This window comes from Argiope bruennichi, chromosome X1 (assembly GCF_947563725.1).
Source record: "Argiope bruennichi chromosome X1, qqArgBrue1.1, whole genome shotgun sequence".
Taxonomy (NCBI): Eukaryota; Metazoa; Arthropoda; class Arachnida; order Araneae; family Araneidae; genus Argiope; species Argiope bruennichi.
In genome coordinates this window covers 51,469,099-51,481,604 of record NC_079162.1, presented here as the reverse complement: position 1 = coordinate 51,481,604, position 12,506 = coordinate 51,469,099, and the positions used below count along the sequence as shown (strand labels likewise).

The 12,506-nt window shown below is 30.7% G+C and overlaps 1 protein-coding gene across 11 annotated transcripts in view; it reads right to left on the bottom strand.

Moving 5' to 3' along the window:
- Nucleotides 1-12,506, bottom strand: part of LOC129958602 (toll-like receptor 6) — a 302,856-nt gene that overhangs the window by 117,647 nt on the left and 172,703 nt on the right. For 4 of the 11 annotated variants that reach the window (XM_056071195.1, XM_056071193.1, XM_056071198.1 and 1 more), the window contains one exon: nucleotides 6,896-6,951. The exons of the other annotated variants lie outside the window; for them this stretch is intronic. The gene's annotated coding sequence lies outside the window, so the exon portion shown is untranslated. The remainder of the gene's footprint in view (nucleotides 1-6,895; nucleotides 6,952-12,506) is intronic. 11 annotated transcript variants of the gene reach the window in all.

Genomic DNA, 12,506 nt, shown 5'->3' with positions numbered 1-12,506 from the left:
CCTATACCCCATTTCGCCCCCTTTCCCGTCTCTTTTCACAATATGGAAAGTAATCTATTGTTCAGGTCCGATCATTTCTGAAACGTATCAGACGAGAAAAAAGGATTACCAGAATCGTAATCTTCATCACTGACTACTGGTGCGTCGTTTAACGTCGTCATATCAGGCTACTAAAGCAATCTGTATAAGCATCAAAAGTAGATAAGAAATTGAAGTGCTTTCAGGAGGATGTTGCAGAACAACAACAAAGAAGGGGAAAAAAAGAAAGAAAGAAAGGAAACATTCAGGAAAAAAAAAGGGAAGAAACTGATCGAGGCGGGAAATAAACTCAATATAAATGATTTATGAGTCTTCCGGGAATATTCAAGTGAAACTTAAACAGTATAATTGTACCGACGTGACAAATTTCAATATTTCTGGTAAGAATATGTAGTGTTTTTATATCAAATAAACATAAAAGTCACACAACTCGAACTTTAGATATATCTGTTTATTTAATTTAAGTAAACATTTGGGGGGGAAAAGGTGATCTTAATAATTTTTAACAAACAAATACACGAATAAGAGATGTGGAAATTAATTTTCAGAAATAAAACTGAATAATCAAATTAAATTTACGTCATTTCACTGCCGTTTGCAAAAATATTGGGGAAAAAAAGGATAGGAAAAAAATAGCGCTTGGATAAAAACGTGTTTTCGAAATAAAGTCGCACAAAGCAAATGAAATATATTAATTCATTTTATTTTAGTGCTCTTTTATTCTTTGTTTCCCTTGTGTTTAACTTTGCTGCTGTGCATTTATGTATTTATTTTTAAATTTCTTTCTAATTCTCATTTTTACAATATCCATTCTTTCTAAGACGATTTTTTGTTAAAAGGAAGCTATGTATAATGAAAACTGAATTATACGAGCGCTTTATTTGATGACGTATCGTAACACATTGGTATAAAATGACTACAGCGAAACTGTATATGAATTGGAAGAAGGGAAAAAAAGACTAGCTGAGAATGCAAAGATCTAAAAAAAAAAATAATAAATAAACCGTATTATTTACGTTTCTGTTTAATATTCTACAATCTGATCTTTACCGCCTCACATTACTATCTAATTTAACACACTCTTTTATTTCATTCCATAAAAGAAAAGTAATGCAAAATATCAGTTCCAAGATTTTTTTTAAAAAAAATGCTTTCAATAAAAATGGAGTGCTCAAAAAAAAAATCTTTCCATAGAAATTCCCGCTACAGCATTTTCAAATTTAGTTCAAAAAACTTAGAAATAAAATATCTTTTTTCCCTTTCACAATACAAAACTAATAATAAATGTTTAGAAAAAATATATATTTGACAAAAAGCAATCTCTCTTTAAAATCTAATTAAAAATTAATTCCAGTTTTACAGTTTAATTTACTTTGAAGTTCAAAAGAAACCTGTTTTATTAACGAATAGTTTTTTTCATGAAAATGATAAAAGCGGAAATGTTTTGTAAAAGTTCCGTAGTAGTTATTAAAAAACTAATTTGAAATATAATATCTATCACTACTAAAAAAATATTATTTTTTATACTGTAATAGTTTTTTTTTTTAAATTCATGACTAATACAGTCTGAAATCTTCTTACTATTTTCTTCTCCTTAAACGTTCAAAAAATAAATAAAATAATCATACTAAATCTCTCTCAATTATTATGTAAGTACGTAAGTGCTGTACTTTTTCAAACTATGTCAAAGCCTAAGATAAAAATAACACAGACAGAAGGAAATAAAATAAAAATATTCAAGAGTAATTTTTAATCTTGAATGTATGAAAGATTTTTGAAAAATGAGCAGTTATCAGTGAATTCATTGTCTACTTTAGAGAAAACTGATATTTAATTTTTATTTCGCCAAAAACAAGCTTTAATTAAACCTCTGTTTTAAAGACGGTATTTAATTAATTAAAGTAGAAAAGTCAAGAGTTAAATAAATTCTGAAAATACAGCAAACTTGCTGACTCGAAAGTTTAACTTGGAATTCATCGGCTATGCCAATTCATTCGCTGGTCTCTAGAAATTTCTATTAACATGATGATAAAATACCCAATATATTTTGATAATATACTTTATTTTGTATATTATAAGTATATTATTTAATATACTTTATTTTGATTAAATCGAAGTCAAAACTGTAAAATCATTAAACATTACTCTATTTCTGAATTGTTTTCCTAAGTTAAATGTGCCCTATCTTGTATCTACCTTGTCTTGTGTAATTTTACTTTTGCTATATGTATTAAATAAAAATTGATGATAGTTCTAACTTCTTTAAAATGGTAAAATGGTTTGAACATATTAGATGCGTATTATATTCAAAATTTATTGTGCAAGTGTAATATGCAAAGTGCTTCAAAGCGTTTATTCATAATATTTTTTAAATTGAAATTATTATTTTTGAAAAATGAAAATTACCAATTACCCTATTACCAATTTACTAAGATTATTTAATGTGTATATATTTATTAGGTATTAGCTATTAAAATTTTTTAGTATCAAACATAAAATTTTACATGCATTTTATACACAAAATAATCGTTTTTTCTTGTTGCACCCAATTTTTAAACAAACTGAGTTTTGAACCCAGTTAACCAAAACCCATTATATTAGTTTAAAAATAGATTAATTATGTAATCTTGAGAATGATAATAATTTTAAAAAATAATCAAAATTGAAGACTTTTTATTTTTATTTTGACAATATTTTACAGCTGCTCATTGTAATCAAATGCATAATTTGCACCATTAATGCAAGCTTTCAGTGTTACAACTACACTGTCTATCATATGGCAAACAATTAGATTTAAACTCAGTGCAGTAGTCAGATTCACACGTTCAGTAGAATTCCACTTATCTGAATAATTTTGAGAAAAATAACCAGCATATAAAATCTTTTAAAACAAAGTAAAAACAGAGAAATAAACGACTGGAATGCGTCCATGACCATTATGTCCATGCAATAATATTTTATTGCACTACATATGTGTACAATATATACAATACGGCTTTTGTAATTAAATCATAAATCATTTGCAATCGTTATAAGAAAATTTCGTTTTTATTTCCAAGAAAACACTTTTTTTCATCAGTTATCCAAATATTCGATTACCTGGAAGAAGTTGGCAGCAAATAATCAGGGGAGTCAGTATAATGCCGCATATCTCTATGAATTATTCCAAAAGCAAAGAATACGGAATTCTGCATTGTTATTTAATTTTTCAACTGAACTATCATTGTTAACAACTGAATATCAACTGTGACTACATACCTTAAAGAAATATAACGCACCCAATTACCACCATTAAACGCACTACATGTAAACACAAACAGGTGCTGTTAATAATAGCCCAGAAACCTACTAGGAATACAAAACGGCATCAGAAATAAGACAAGATAGCATGGAAACTTTCTGAAGCAAAAGTTTAGCCAAATCAAATTGGTTGCCAACCCCATCGTTACATATGCTTGAAGAAACTCTTTCCGTTTTCATCGTATTTGCATAAAGGGTGAGAGTTCAGCAAGAATATCCCCTTCGGCAAATTTCTCCATCTGTCTGCTTCCCATCTACATATGCAGAGAATCTAAACCAGTGAATCGCAATTAATGCTCATTGCGAGTAATTTAGTGCTACGGGGAATAAAGACGAGGCAGCATCACTTGGCCATCTGTTGGCAATCGATGCAGTTAGTTAGATAGCTTAGATGGATTAGTGACATCAAAACTAACAAAGAAGGAGGTACATGCTTTAAAACGATTTAAAAAAAAAAAAAAAAGATTTTGCGCATAAAGCGGATGTAGGTTACTTATATATTACAGAGAGGAAAAAATATGTTTGGAACCTTAAATTATATGCATCTGTTTAATGTAATAGTCACATATAACAAAAAGAAAAAGAAGAAGAAAAAAACATTACTTTTACTACACGTCTTCTAAAACTTCAAACTTATTATAAAAACGCAAGCGAAAATGTTAAAAAGATTGGAAATAGTCCTCTTAAATTTTTATATGCTAGTTAATTGTATTGTGTATTCATCTATAATCGTTAAAGAAATGAAGACATTGAGATCACAGATATGATTTTTATGTATTATAAAAAATATAATTCAGTAATTTTCTTTTTCATTCAAAATACGATTTTCCCGCATATAAATTTCAATTCAAATGTTACGAAGATAGTAGCACGAACGAAGCAGATACTGATTTCAAAATATTAAACGATTTTTATAACAGGGATTTCCGAATGACGTTTACACTTATGGGAGAATCTCCGGTTTAATTTTTGCGCAAAAATATATGCTCTGGAAATGAAGTTTTGAATGAAACACACACACAAAAAAAATCTCAATAACTTGTATTATTTTCTCATATTCATAATTTTTTTAATTTTTTTAAAAAAAATTTATCAAAGGAAAATGTTGTTAAGAGGAATAATGAAAATAAACAAACACAAAATCATTGAAATAAAAAAAAAGTCTTGTAAATGAATAAACAAAGCAAGATTCTTCGCAAAAAGAATTAAACTGCTCCAAAACAACATTTCATTTAAGAAATATTTTATTTCCATAATTTCTCACTGACGAAGACGACAAAAACAGCAAGCATTATACGTTTATTCTGCAGACACTGTAAATCTTTAACCATTTTTTTTCCACATCTGAATATATTAGAGTAATTAACTAATAATGGGGCTGCCTTGACACACACACACACACACACACACACACACAAAAAAAAAAAAAAAAAAAAAAAAAAAAAAAAAAAGGGAGTTTAGAAAACAGAAACGAAGTGGGGAAAAAACCCCCATCTTGAATAAAATTAGGTAGGAAAGATTATTCACATAAAGCAGAAATCAGAAGCAAATATTATGCAAAGCATCATGCTGGAAATAGCGAAAATACAGCACATTTCAACAATGAACACAGCTTATTCACTTTGAGATGGAAATTTAAGTGGCCCTGAGCAATCAGACAAATTACAGTCAACGTTCTTGAACCAAACAATTTTTGGTTCAGCATGTTCCATAATCTGGCAAAGGCCCAACCGCTCATGTTCGAGTGAACATTTGTTGCGAATCAAGATCCAATAACGGTCAAAATATGGTGCTAGATTTGGTAGTTCTGCCAAACAGATATTTCGCAGGTGCATCCTGAGTGGGAATCAGCGAATGAATTGAAATTAACAAAGCGTTGCAGTGTCAAGCAACTGAGTGCAGGGCAGATTATACAATTTATTATGAATCCACAAACACCACCAGTTTCAGGAGACGAAATCTGACGAAGAAGGAACCATGGCTGGTAATGGAACTTGGCTCCAGAAGCAACGAATAATTTATAAAATTTTTGAAAAGCTATTCCTCTGCAGAACTCATAAATTTGAGAATAATGAATTTGCAATTATTTTCTTTAAGATACCTGAATATCGGATGCTAAGAGATATCAAATACTCTTTTTAAAAGTAACGGCTATGAGTAATCTGTGTTAGTCAGACAGCAGCATATAATAAGTCATTTTTAATGTAATCATGTTGCATTCATATTTCGTCTCCTTAATATTATAATGGCATTCGATAACCGTGACTTCGAACAGGTCGGATTAAAGAGAGTCTATTGTACCTGAAAAGGGAAAATTAATTTTCCTTTTTATCATAATTTAGTGATCTAGCCAAAAACATTCCACGCTCGTTAAAATATAAAAGAACCTTTTGACCTCAAAATCAATGAGAAAAATGTAATAAAGTTTGCCTGCAGAACACAATAAAACAAATGTACATTTTAAAGAAAAAAAAATCTACAGGAGAGATATTATATATATCTCAAGATATTGTATTATCAGTATTAATAAAAATTTCTAGCAAAAATGCACGTTTTCTTCCGAAGCGGATGAAAATTTGAACCGAATTCCACGAATTCTGAAAACGAAACTTGTGAACGAACTGATGAATGCCTCACCATACCGCTACGTTATCTTCTTTCACTCGAATTATTTGAAATCAATACAAAAATAATGATGACACGTTTCGATTCTGCGGTACATCGCAATCTACAGTTTACAACTAAAGATATAAATTAATCTTTTACTTTGCAAAATGACTTTTTAAAATCTTATTAAATATATTTTTTTTAAAAATAGAAGAATATGAGAAGCTAAAAGAAGAAAATTAAAAAGAGTGTAGATATCACGCTTTTATTAGTATGCTAAAATCCAATTTTTTTTAATTAGATATTAGGAGGTCGAAACAAAAATCGCAAACGACTGAAGAGAGTGAAATGTCTCTGAAAATGTACCTACTATCTTTACAAATACGAACGAAGTTAAATAAAAACGTGTGAAAAATTTATTTGCAATAGAATTATTTGTTGAACTGGATGGAAATTTCTAATTTATTTTACGAAAAAAGAAAATCACAATCCAGTAGGGGAATGGTAGTTAGACTTCTTATTAACACCTTCGCATCCAATGACCTGTCTGACACGCGCAATCAATTACTGAATTTTTAATTTTAAATCCACAATTAAGTGAAAATATTCAATAATTTATAATGCAAAAATCAGTCAAATGCACTTTATATTGTTATTGGAATTAAAATAACAGTAAATGACCCAAATTGGATGTGCCATCTAATTAGGTTAATCTGCAAATACAGAATTTGTAAAGATGTGAGGAAAAGTCAGTACGACGTATTTCATTTATTTTGTCTTTCCTTTCCTAGCTGTATCTATAATACCTCGACTGTCAAGAGATGGTGGCTGGGAATCAAGCATCTTGGGGTATCAGATGTCTACTTTGATAAAGTAGCAGATGTTGGTATAGTCGTATTTATTACAACCCAACAATTTCCCCGTGATTTATTCTCCATTTCACACTTACCTATTTTTTCAGGAAGTGAACTTGTCTGTTTGAGGATGAACGTCAGCCGGTTTTTCCTGAAAGCGAAAGATATATTGTTTGCGCATGTAAAAATTTACATAAATTATTGCAAACAAATAAGTCTTTAAAGCCTTTTTACTTGCAATACTTTCTTACGAGCACAAACACAAAAACAAAATAAATAAATAAATAAATAAAGTAGTGTTTAACAGTAAATCTTTAGAAGATGGTTTGTATTAATTTGATGCATTAATTATTAATCAACATGCCTCTCAAACGGGTTAAATAACAAAAGTCCACAACACAGAAAAACTATAAACAGCAACAAGAGTGCAGAATAAAAATGTTTACAACATATAAAACACTGATCCATAAAGAAACATGCAGCAAAATGCAGAACTCACATTCGCAGAACCCACGCAACATAAATTCGTTAAAGCTATAAAAATCTGCCTTCAAATGCAAAGCGGAAAAGTAATCACAGATGAAAAGTCTTGAAGTGAAATATGAAACTCCCTTTTCTTGAAACGAATTTTCAACGGTGTCACCCTTTTGAAATTCACACATAGAAAGTGTTCCACTTAGTAAGTGTTCACAGCGAAAACAGCAATTCAGGCGGGCTTTTGAAATGACTCTGGTGTTCCGATCAGGCAAACATTATCATTCAGTTAACACCTCACAATGTTGATTTAGCTACGTCTCTGATAAGGTATCAAAACATTCCTGAGTTCGTAATTATTTGATATCAAATGCTTCAGTAGAAACGGGAGAAGGAAATCAATGTGTTCAATTTCTACGAACATGTGTTATAAATAACTTAATTTAAGGACTGTTCGGGAATATTTTCAAAAGAATTAGAAGCGCTTTACAAGCGTATGGAGCTCCATATTTGGTATAAATATTTGTAGCACTTTTACAAGAATAGCTGGTCCAGTAAGTCTTTTGATAAAATGGCAAAACAAGTATGTTTATTCTATTTTCTTTCATGTTCTAGCTCTTAAAAGTTATTTTAGAGATCGTCAAAAGAAAAAAAAAGTATTTTTTTATAATTTTTTTTTTAAAGATGAAACATATGAAAGATAACATATTCAATTTCAAAAAAGACATTCAAGTCTAGTTTTGCACAGATTTAAAATTTATTTCGCTTTAATTTTAAATAGCTGATTCACAAGTTTTTTACGCGAATTTTTCAAGAAATAAAAAAAAAAAATATTATGAAGAACGGAGTTATAAACAACTTATTTTGAAGTCTTAATTTCTTTTTAATTTTTGGAATTACTGACTCCTCGGAAACGAAAACAATTGTGAAAATATTCATTCGCAGAAACTGTAGTAAAAAAAGAAAAAAAAATGTATTTAACTTGCTAATTATAAAGACAAATATTTCATTTTTGAAAATATTTTATTTAGTGAAATTCTGAGAAATATCAGTTTCCATATTAAAGCCATAAAATAGCCGCTTAAATTACTAAAAAAAAGCATTTATGTTTTAAAAAAACTTGTAAAAGTTAAGATAAATTCATCTGGAAGGTGCAATAAGAACTTTTAAGAAATGTGTTTTTGCAGGTGCAATACGACGGCAATAAAGTACCTCCCCCCCCCTTTTTTTTCAAAGGGGAAAATAGTAAGTAATTTAAGATTTTCGACTAATTTGAAATCTGATTTTCTTTTTTAAAACTTGTTTTTCTTCAGAAATCTAAGATTTTTTTTAAACTTGAGTCAATTTATAAATATTGTTCGCTAAGATTCAAACAGAGTACTATTTAAACACTAGAGCGTTAACAATAGTTTTAGTTAACAATAGTTTAGATGAGAAAGCAAATAGAAAATGCAAAGTGAAAAAGTTTTATCAATTTAGAGCAAAACATACGAATTACAAATATGCTTAAGAATTGTTGTGAACAATGTCAAAAAATAAATAAATAAACATGTTGATTCGAATCAAAGTTCATTAAAGGTAATCATAACAATAATTCAATCAAAGTTGAAACTTAATCGGGAATAAATTATAAGGGTAAATAAAATAGAAATATAATACTGATTTTTTGGCAAATATTTCCAATTGTGTTGGAAATTATGCAATTAATATGCTAATATGAAAGTCAGTTCATCAAGTCTCATATGTCGGTGTGGCAATTAACCTATGAAGCATAATACATATACGCCTGACTCCGATTTTGGCTTCCAATCCATACTGAAAACGCAATATCCATATTATAATAATTCACACTAAAACGTGTCATTACTAGTTTTAACGATATCAGTTCTTTGGGTTTATGATACCAGCACAAATCCAAATATCTTATAAAACAAAAATAAAACAAAATCTGAATATTTTTCCGCTGTGTATGATATCATCCAGGTACAAATGCACACCTTATGAAAAATAACATATCACTAATAATTCGGGAAACTAAATAGTATTATTTTAAAACAGCTCCTATATAAAATGCAAAGAATGATATAGAAAAAGAAAATCGACATTTCCTACCAAGTTGGGAAAAAAAGCTCAAAAAAAGAAGATACATAGCAACAGAAATTGACATTTCAAGCAGGTAAACAAACTGAAGAAAAAAAGATATTCTAGGGGGGAGGGGAAGAAAAGAAAGAAAGAAAGAAACACGTGCATGCGAATCAAATGAGAAGGCGCATTTGAAGAGAGGTTGGGGATAAGTATGCCACTGTGAGCACATAGAAATGACATAGCAGGGCGTTTCTTCGCTACAGACTAAAAAGCCATGCATATTTTCCGAACGCAACCGTAAAACGCGAGGTTGAAAACAACTACAAAAAAATAAATAAACAAAAATAAAGCAAAAGAGGAAAGGAGAAAAAAAAATCAAGAAGATAGTAGAAGGAGCGAAAAAACTCTCTAGAGCAATGAGAAGCAGGAGGCGTAGAGATTAAATGGTCGCTGGTTGAGATGAGGCTGAATTTATACAGATGTCTTTAAGAAAGAATTGTCCATTGCCTCGCAAGATATCGGAACGGTGTAGGGTGCTCCGACGAGGGTAGGGGGTGGTGGAAAGAAAGGGATAAAAAAGAATGGACCCCAAAAGATGAGATGAAACCGATGGACGAGTCCGGGGCTTTTGTTTCAAGCTTCGGGAAGCCTGTCGCGTGGGTTGAGTATAAATCACGCAGAAGACGGAAACACTTGAGACACACTTCGCACGCGGTATCAGGAGAATCAGGAAAGGGAAAAAATTGACTTGTTCTTGTACATGGGAAAAGTAAAAAAAAAAAAAAAAAAAAGCTTTTGAAATGAAAGGCTTTTCAGTTTCCCACTTTTATCTCTAGGCACGAGTAGCTAACATTTTTATGTTGCTTTTTACTTCACTTCGTGATCCTGAAAATGAGATCTGGTCTTCTTAAAGTAGACATTTTTTAAACCTATTTGAGCTTCTTAGTCGAAACACCCAAGAGAAGGGGGTTAAAGCAGAGACCCAGGCGGCAATATCAACATCCCGTACGTGACAAGACAGACGGTGGACTTCATTTGAAAGTGTCTGTATTTCAAACGTGACAGGCCCGAAATTGGAGATGGACACTGACACTGAAGATCTCAAGCTGGTCCCTCTTAAAAAAAAGTGTCAATTCTTCTTTAGTAGCAGCTTATGGATTAAGTTAAAGCAGAAAAAAAGCAAAGGAAGACGAAGTCACTTTTTCGCTAGCCCAGCACAAAACGAAAAAAATCAATCAATTTAAAAAATGAAATTTCAAGAATATGACAGTGGAACTCATCTTTGTATTTACAGGTGTCAACCCAGTTACAAGGAATAACGAATAAAGACTTCATACAAATAAATGGGGTCGTATTTTTTCTAACTACCAGCTGATTAAAATGAAAACTGGTTGCGATGTTTAAAAATAATAACAAAGCTTTCATTTTTTATTGAAATATCACTAAAAACATCTAAATTTCTTCAATGCATTGAATATTTATGATATGTGTTGGTGGCAAATGCAAGACATTTGCAAATAAATTTACCAGAAGTCGCCAAAATTTAGAGCGAGGTATATACACAAGGACGAAAAGTAGTATTTTTATTTGTATGCATCTGCAGCTGAAAATAATGAACTGAATGAATGAGAGTCTTATCTACACACTGAGAAAACATGGGGAGATGGATTCCGAGGGGGGGGATTGATGCATAATAAGGTATATAGTAAGTCTAAATCCACAGATTTATTTGAAGATAACAAGTATTTACAATCTGCAACAAATATCGTCAGTATGGGAACGATAAAGTGTTCCTTTGACGAAAAAATTGTAACATATATCAAAGATTTCATTTTTATTAATTTAGGAGACGGACGATTGCCAAATCTGGATGCGTTTCTTTCCTTCATAAAATATAATTGAAAATATGCCAATAATGACAAGTAGGAAAAAAATACGTTGAGATCAACATGATCGCATTTATTATAGCCCTAGCCCGCCTCTCTTTCGTACTTTCACTCCCTAAGAAAATGCATTCAAGGTCGAAGGCCAATAACCAACTCGTCAGAGCCCGAGTATCATTACTTCTAGTTCCCAAATACGATCCCATGCAAATGGTCCCAAATACGATCCCATGCAAATTGTCCCAAATACGATCCCAAATTATTTAAAAATAATCGATATATTTGATCAGAATACAATTTTGAACAATTGAAATACATACTCTGCAAACAAAATTCTATTTATAAAAGAAAATTATCCTTTTTATAGTTCTAAAAAGACTACTTAGAAAAAGGAAAAGCGTGACTGTCAACTAGTTTTTAAACACTTAATACTTGAGTTATCTCTCACTGCAGCACTAAAAGTTAATACTGATGAGAAATTGGTGATAAAGAAATTATCTCGCACTCCTGCCAAATTTTTTTTGTAATGTAAAATTTTAGAAACTTGGACGAGAATTAAAGGAAAGCGTGGCGACAAATATGCAGTATTTCGAAATTTTTGAAACAAAATATCCCATGACACCAATAAGGAACAGAGAAAAGCACTAAACAAAGAAATAAAATCAGAATTCCGCTATAGCAAGCGATTACAAAACTATCCAAATTCGCACATTCTTTATAACCGAAATCATTAGTATGACAACTGTTCAACAGTTTCCCATTTCTGGGTAGAAATAAAGCAAGTAAACGGAAAAGTTTAGCCCCAATATGAACATTCAAAATCTAACAAGACAGCGGGGAGCTTCAAGTTAAAATGCCTTCTCCCCAAATAGAACTTGTCATAATTGGGGAAACTGGCTGAATATTTTAAGTAGGAGATCTTTATAAGAAATAGCGAGTAACTTTCAAACTGATTTCGCGGAAATTGTTAAGACCGGTTTTACTGAAATATTTTCCGATTCCATTTCGCAAGCCTCAACATATTTGCTAAATTATAGTTTCGCACCTATCAGTTTTCTATTTCGAAACCAAGCGCGGCATAATAAATCATCTAATTCTACGATAAAGTGAAGATGTCATTTTACAGTTTAAGCACCTTAAATTCCAATTTGCAAGAATGTTAGGCTAAGTTAAATATTCGATCGAGATGCCAAACTGGACATTTTAAAAGATAAATTGAGAACTATTAAAGTTAAATTCTGAGAAATGGAAGCTGAACGAATTT